General features: G+C 37.7%; 1 protein-coding gene across 2 annotated transcripts in view; it reads right to left on the minus strand.

Annotated features, from left to right (window-relative positions):
• KCNB2 (potassium voltage-gated channel subfamily B member 2) overlaps positions 1-8293 on the minus strand; it is a 391569-nt gene that overhangs the window by 148519 nt on the left and 234757 nt on the right. The gene's annotated exons all lie outside the window — the stretch shown is intronic.

Consider the following 8293-nt stretch of genomic DNA (forward strand, 5'->3'; position numbering starts at 1 on the left):
AAAGCAATGGCTCATTTTTCTTGTACTTTTTTTTCACTGATCTATATAGTATTGAACTAAGCTGCGTAAGTACAATCATCACAACTGGCATAAGTAGGTTGGGAAGCAAGTACAACAGATTTTTAGTAACCAAACACTGGATTTGAAGGGAGGAGAAGGTGAGCTTAGCTCTGAGTGGTCAGTACACTCAGGATCAATCAATGTATGTTAGAAGGGAATGGAGAGCCTTAGTTAGTCTTGGTTAGCCTACTTGGTTGAATGGAGTAGATTAAGAGAGATTTTGCTGTTGTGTGATGCACCTTCCCACCACCACTGGTATTTGGAAAATCGTATCACATTCATTTAAATTTCATATTTTAAGTTTTAATCTCAGCATTCTCATGGAGTGAGTTAATGTTCTTGGGCAAAGTACTTACCATTATTTACTCCATGGGTCAATGGAAAATTTTCTAACTATGGTTAGAGGCAAAAATAATGGTGCCTCATAATGGGAAGGGATCAGTACACAACTATAAGAAGCAACCAGAGTAATCTCTAGGTATGTTATAAAGTGCAAAGAGCAAAGCAGGGAAAAGTGTATGTAACATGCTACCATTTATCTAAGAGGGATTATGAATGCTCATTTTTTGTTTAAATTTTAAGTGGAAGAATAAACCTCAAAATTTAAAAGGAAAAAACAGACAAAAAAATGGGACAGGGTCCTTTATAGTTAGCAAATGATTACTGTGGAAAGTACTAGCATGTAGCAATGAAATATTAGCTTTATATATTGATTCACTATCATTTTCATTTCTGAATTTATATAAAACACTATGTCCCTGAACCTTTGGAGAGGTGCTCAGAATGAAAGGAAAATGGGAAATGAGATGGCTGTTCTTCTTTAAGATCTCTTTTTCAAATGATTGAGTATTATTCTCTCCCGTTTTTATGCCAGTTACTTAAAGAATGTTTCATTTTTATGACAGACATAATCAGTTTAAGGTTTTCAGAATTAAGCAAATTTAGGCTCTCAGAAGATATCCTCCAGCTATCCTGACCCCGAAGAAGCCAAACTGAATGGTCTGGTTTCATGAAACAATCTGCCCAGTGAATCCAATAGAGGAAGTATGGAACACTCAGTGGTAATGCATGGCCTCAGAGCTGAGCCACAGCTGAATTTATCTAATTGTATGGCAAGAGGAGATATGACCCATAGAAAATCCTGCAGTTCCAGAAAAATCTCATGTTGCTCCCTGTGTTGCCTTACACAAAGCCTTAAAATTGTTGTTTGAATAAACTACACAGGCAAGGGGGAATAAAGTTCTTGATGTATATAAAGAATAAGGTGTTGGGTAGATCCTAAAACATGGGTATTCTTCCTCAGTCTCAAACTCACTGAGAACCTTTGATAAGCCATATACTACTCACTCAGAGACTGTGGGTAATAACAACTTAGTCATAATACACTTTAAGAATTATAGGGATTTATGAGCAAAATGAGGGTTTTTTATTTAACTCTGAAAAATCTAACTAAATAATTATTAGTAATGGAATGTGTATATGTGTATATATATTATATATATAATATATATATAAATGGTTTCCATCTATATAACACAAAATGTATTTTGGCAAATGTCATGTTCTGTGTATCATTAGAGATGAGTGCATGTATTTTAAGTAATAAAGTTATATGGAATTACACTACAATATTATTTTTGTGGTAGTAAAAGCTGGCCTGAAGATCTAGCATAATTTATGATTTTGCAAACAGATAAACAATGGGCATACTAACTGTGAAGATATAAGTAAAGCCATCTTGCCTTTTTCTGTTTTCAGGTTTGTTTTTCCCCTTCACATTGAATTATGCACAACTTAATTTTTGCAGAAAACTAGTGACCTTTTTGTGTCTGCAAGTCAAATTTCAATATGGAGATACATATGAATTTAAAAATAGAATTGCCCTTTTCAGTATGCTGGCTATGGGGAAAGGTTTCATTAAATACAAACCCCATGTTGTGTCTTATTGGGCACCCTAAAGCAATGGCTGACACCCTAAAGCCATGAATCATGTATCTTCCACATTAAGTTCCAGAAGCTGTTGAAATCATTGCCAAAGGAAAACATGTATATGGAGACAAAGTTACTTGCCTGAGAAGACCATATACCAGAAATTTTGGAAATACACCAACAAAACATGACTTACTGTTTATGGCAGAATCAATAATCACATAACACAGAATGTTAGAAAAATACCTGATTAAATGGTATCATTTTCCCTTAGGGCAAAAAACTTTGAATTAAGGAACACAGTTACAGCTGAGCCATTTTTCTCTCTGGTTTTATCTGAATTATTAACTGGATTAGTGTTATTTTCTTCCCTGAGAAGGGAGAAAGAGGAGCAAGCAGATTTTATTATTTCCTTAGTGCCTCTCATCACCTCCCAGGATGGACTTGATAGTCTTATGGAAATGCAAGAAATGACTAACACAAATTTAGGCAGTTTTCAATTATTCAGGAGTTCATTATTCAGCATGTGGGCTGTTTATAATTCCTTTTATTTCTCCCTTGCTCCTACATATTTTTGTTAGGAAGAGACATGTAAGGAAGCTAAACTCATATCAATATAGTCCCTTATTGGTTAGCAGCTTTGAGCAATTGTTTGGCATAATTAATTTCTACAATGAGGTTTAGGGATTATCTGTGGATTTAAATTATCCCTAGGGAATGATAACTCAGATTATTTTAAAATTAGCAGTAAGCCATATTCCCCTTATGTTGAAAATAGTTTAAACTGAATGACAGTAGATTATAAAGATTTTTTTTTTTTAACTCTGAAGGCTAAGATATCACTGGTTTCTATCTGTAGAATACACAGTATTTTGACAATATAATCAATCATATCAGAAGTTTAATGCCCCGGTCTCCATTAGCAAACTTGAAATATGCCTGCGCTATGTGGCACACTCTAGCCTGAGAAAGTTAAGGTAAATTAAGTGGCCCCTTTTCAGGTCCCTTTCCTGTAGGAGATCCCAGTCTTCTGGAAGAGCCCAGCAGTCAAATCAATAATAATAAAGCAATGTGTGAAAAACAATGGCAGAGACTATGGGCGCAGACTAGATTGTTAAGAATTGGTTCCCTAACCCAGCCTGAGGAGGGGAGGGAAGGCTTCCTAAATGGCAGGCACCTCAACTGGTTTTAAAGGATGCTAAAGCTTATGCAGAAGATAGACAACCTTCCAGAGAAAGGATAGAATATGAGCAAGGTCATGTAATTAGAAATACTATGGCTTACTCCTAGAATATTGTTTCTATTCACAGTGTGACAGGAAGCAAGTTTTATAAAAAACTTGGATCATATTTATTATTTGGCCAAATTACTATGTGCACAGTTTACAGCAGTGAAGGAGAGGAACGTCCCTGCATTTAAGAGCTTACATCTAATGGCAGCAGATGTGTAACTTAGTGACAGATCCTCTGAAGAAAAAAAAAGTTTAATGGGACAGAGAGTCGGGGGATGTGGGAAGGGCAGGCACCTTAGACAGTGAATCAGCAAGAGTCTCTTTGAGGACGTGACATTGAACCTGAAGACCCAGAGATTTCCTTGGATTATGTTGAAGGAGATTTTTAAGCAGAAGCACCAGCAATTGCTAAAGCTCTGAGGTAGGAATCCACCTGGACACTCAAGGATCTGAGAGATGAGTGGTTTTTCTGAAGAGCCGTGAGAGGAGGTGAGAATGGTGGGAAAGAAGTTTCAGAAGGAGCCCAAAGTCAGCCAGGGAGCCCAGGGTAGAGGCTGGATTTCACAGGAAGCCTCTGAGGAGGAGAGTGACGCAATCTCGTTTATGCTCTAAAATGATCACAAGTGCTACTATGTAGGGGATAAATTAAGTGGGTGAGGTGGAAAGTAGAAGTTGGTGCCCCTTGTAGGAGGCTAGAAATGATGGTGGCTTGAATATATTGAAAGGCGGAGACAAATGGATCCCTATCAGATGTCAGTAAAGTTCTTGGAACTATCCCGCAGAGGAGTTCTCTAAGACACAGTCACGTCAGACCTTCTATATAGGTACAAGAATCATAGCAGATGATGTTGCAGAAAGTAAACTTTAAAGTTTCTTATAACTCTAGCTCTGAATTCATCACCATTCTTATGCACAGTAAAAGTATTTTCTCTCTTATGTTACAAGAACAATTGTTGAAGGTTTCTTAAACTAAAACTTGTAGTAAAATCAAATGGACAACAGAAAAACAAACAAAGGCCCAGGAGAGAAGAACTCAAATTGATAGCTAATAACTCTCTTTAAACATTCTGCCAAGGTCAACAAATTTTTCAATATGAAATTGAACTTCAACTTGAACTTCACTTCCAGCCAGCAAGACAAATAATGGAAAAATTACTTGAGTTAAGTGGGTCTTACTCAACAATTATCCAGAAAAAGTGGATGGGAAGAGCCACTTAGGATGGATAACTGGGAAGGATGGCCATCTCATGCAGCAATGGGTCCTAACACAGCACCCTAGATTTGGGGTGTTCTCAGAGGTTTGAATAGACAAAATGAGACAAGGAGTTCCTTGCATGCTGTTACCATCTTCAATCAATTCTAAATAATTAAATGGATTGCCTGGAATTCTTAGTAAGACATATGAGGAGTAGATACTTGGGAATAAGTGCAATAAAAAACTTCTTGACATCTTAATGCCAACATGTTGTTTGCAAGGGGTGGACTTTTCTAATGTGAGAGTGTTAATCAGTAGAAAACCTTAGTCTGAAGGGGAAAAAAAGAATTTTTTAATGATTTGAGATTTATATAATTAATTCAAACACTGAAATGCACTTAAAATATGGTTCCAATTTGGGACACTCTTTGGTCTTGAATGCTTTAAATCTGTATATCTCTTTCTATTTGAGAATATTAACATTTTTCAGTCACTAAATGATATTTGCAGTCATTTTATAGAAGAAATGGAAGAGGAGTAATAATAAAAATTGAAGTGGGGAGCTTATATTAATCCTGTAATTTAAAATGAATGATTTCAATATGGAGACCTTGCAGATACTTTGGTCTTTGTTAAACTGGCCTCAGATTTTCAATTCCCTCAGGCAGTCAGAAATCATAGGACAAAGTAAAAGTGTCTGTGCTGAGTGGGGAATGCAAAGTATTTGGCTCCTCACTCTGAGTTTGAACCACTAGACTCCACTTATAGCTTTAAACATTATTAAATAACATCTCAGGCATAGAGGCTTTGATTTATAGTGAAATGGCAGCTTTATGGCCCAGCTTTGTCCATAGCAACTACTGAGAATAAATGGGCAGATCCACCCTCTCACAAAAGTATTGTGCATAATAATAATTGGAAGAAGGATGCTAGATAAATCTCAATAACATTCTCAAACTAAACATATAATCCTGCAAAGAAGTAGAGGATATTGAAGCACCAGGTCAGTAGGAAGGAGCAGATCATCTTTATAAAGCTCTCACATATTCAGTTTTATACTGAGCTGAGAAGAATATTCAGCTTGACGTACCCCTCTGTATCACTCAATCATCGCTGTTTATATGTCCTTATTTGGCACCTTTTCTTCATTTTTCTGAAATTTTATATCCTGAAATTGTCAGGCTGCTTTAAAAAAAGGGGCTTTACAGCCGCACTAGCTTTTCAAAGAGTCATACAATTCCAACTGAGGACTTTCAAATCAAATCTATGGACTGAATTCTGGAAAAGAGTAAATGAAAATGAATAGGAGCAGAATGCGAGCACCATTCAAATGTGTTTGAAAACCTTTTCATGTCCTCACTGGGGAGCTGAAGCAGCAGGCAGTTTGTAGCTGGCTGGAGAGACCACTGCCAGGAATGCACACAGCTTAATTAAGCCCAAAGGAAAGATGTCGGCTTACCTGGCCACTGAGCCGGAGAAACAGGGACATTCTGTGTTGAAGCTGTCCTGAGTGTAAACCTGTGCGGTTATTTTATCCTTTGATCCCATGGTCAGCACTAGGGGGAGCTGAACAGGGTCTCTTTCAAAGAGACACTTGCTTTCCTTTCACGGAGGCAAAATGTCTTCTACCAGGACGACAGAATGGAGATGTGATGAAAACGCTTCATTATCCTTTGCTTTGCAGGCTGAGGATGAAGCCCACCTTTCTCGCCCTGAGCCTCTTATGCCAAAGTGTTTATGGGGTTCTACTCGGAAAGCAAGAGCTAAGCTGTGACTGAGCTGCAAGCCTGGCAGGTGTTGGACACCTTCCAGCAGGTTGTGTTCTTGCTGACTGGGGCAAAAGGAACCCCCACAGGGCCCAGCAATCCATCTACTACCACGGCGGCCAAGTGCTGCCTGGTGTCTTACCATCACTTGCTCTGCAGGTAGCGCTGGCAGCTATGTTTAAAGGGAATGTCAGCCAGACCCTACACTTGCCTTCCAAGTGACCCAGGAGGAAATCAGGCTACAAAGTTGGGTTGGGATTAGAGTACATTGCTTTGTTATTATGAACTTTCATGAATCTGAATGATTCCTAGAGAAAGGAGAGGTCAAATCTAACCACGATTTACTATGCCCCAAACAGAGATGTGCATTCTTACCCTCCTTCAGGTGAGGTGAGTTAACACAGCTAAACCTCAAGGACTGGTAGGAAGCCAAAGACCAATGGAAATTAGTTTCCCTTCACAAATCTTCATTTTCCAGGGCAGTAAAAACAATAATACCTCTGTGTGAAAACTCATTCTTTGTTTCCATAATTAGAAAACTAAGCTGTGTAACTGTTGGGTAGAAAGGAAAGAGTATTAATTATAAATACCACACAGCAAATGATGGTAGAGTTATCATATGGCCCACCCACAAGAGCTATTAACTCTCCCAGATGCTATTTTAGACAATTCATTTTTAGTCTAATGTTAGTTTATAAGTACAAAGCATGGGAACAGCAGCACTTCTGCTATCCTGCGCTAAAGAAAAAGAGTGGGGAAAAAAAGGCTGACTTTATTTCAGATGTCTGGAATAACAAGGTTTTTAGTACAGGGGAAGACTTCAAATGGAAGTTCAGCATTGGAGTTTTCTGGGAAGAAGTAACAAATTACATGTTCAGTAACAAATCAGTGGATATGTAAATTCCCATAAGATTAAACCAACCATTTTGAAGAGTTGTATATATAATTTTTTTGTCTTAAAATCAGCAGAACATCATGTATTACTATTTCCTTTTATCTGCTCTGAACACTGAACCTGAGTGTAAAAATTAAATCAGATATTTTAAGCATGCACGCACACACACACATACACAAACTATTTTAAAGAGTATTTCTAATAATAGGACCATAGAGAACATTCATCACTTTTTTTGAAATCTGGGACTCTGGGAATTCTTGAAAAAAATATGGTGGCAACAATTAACTGAGCAATATTTTTCATAACACCAATTTTATAAACCAAGAACTGGAAGCAACTAAATGTGAGTGACTTTTCTAAGAAGACACATGATATGCTGGGCCCTTGACTTCCTGCCCTAGGGGTTGCCTCGGGTGACACAGGCTTCTGAGTCACTACAGTTCAATCCTCTATAATGTCCATCATCTCCAATCACAAAGATGGTCAAGAAATTTTCAGCTTTCCATGCTCCCTCCCAAACCATGCCTCTCAAATCTAAGAGTCTTATCTTCTCATTTGCTAAGTGCCACCTTAAACTGGCTCATAAAACTACTTAGTAGCACTTAGCAAATATGCAAGGCTAAAATAATAAAAAATACAATATTGCTCAGCAATCTCTTGAGTTTTTTGTTTATGCAGCACTAACATTTTGCCTCTAGGCACGTGATTGATTCATTGGTGTAACAGTGTACTACAAAGAGAGGAAGACCAAAGATGCTACTTTAATCAACTAACATGAGAATTCTTTAATATATGGTGTAATGTAGATTTAATTAAGTAAGGGAATTTATCTGTTTGTTTTAAGATGATTTCTACATTTCCTGTGAGTTTCTGGATTCTATTCCATGTAAGTCACACACAGCATTGATCAAAGAACAACAAATCATGGAGTCATAGAATGTTAAAACTGAAAGGAACTCAAGTCATTCAACCTTCTCATTTCCTAGTTTTGGATATGGAGTTTAGGTCGAAGGTTGCTTGGCAGGGGGCAAGGTCTCCTTCCTCCACTGCGCTTTGCACTGCAGGTCTTTAACCTGCTGCCATGATCTAGAGCTTATTTATTACAGAACCTGGATTAATGCATGTTGATCTCTGAACTGTATGTCACCAAGATAACTTCTGTACTCTTTACTTGGCCATGTTGGATTCACCTCCCTCTGGCCCAGCCTCCAAAT

The sequence above is a fragment of the Manis pentadactyla genome, chromosome 3, assembly GCF_030020395.1.
Source record: "Manis pentadactyla isolate mManPen7 chromosome 3, mManPen7.hap1, whole genome shotgun sequence".
NCBI lineage: Eukaryota > Metazoa > Chordata > Mammalia > Pholidota > Manidae > Manis > Manis pentadactyla.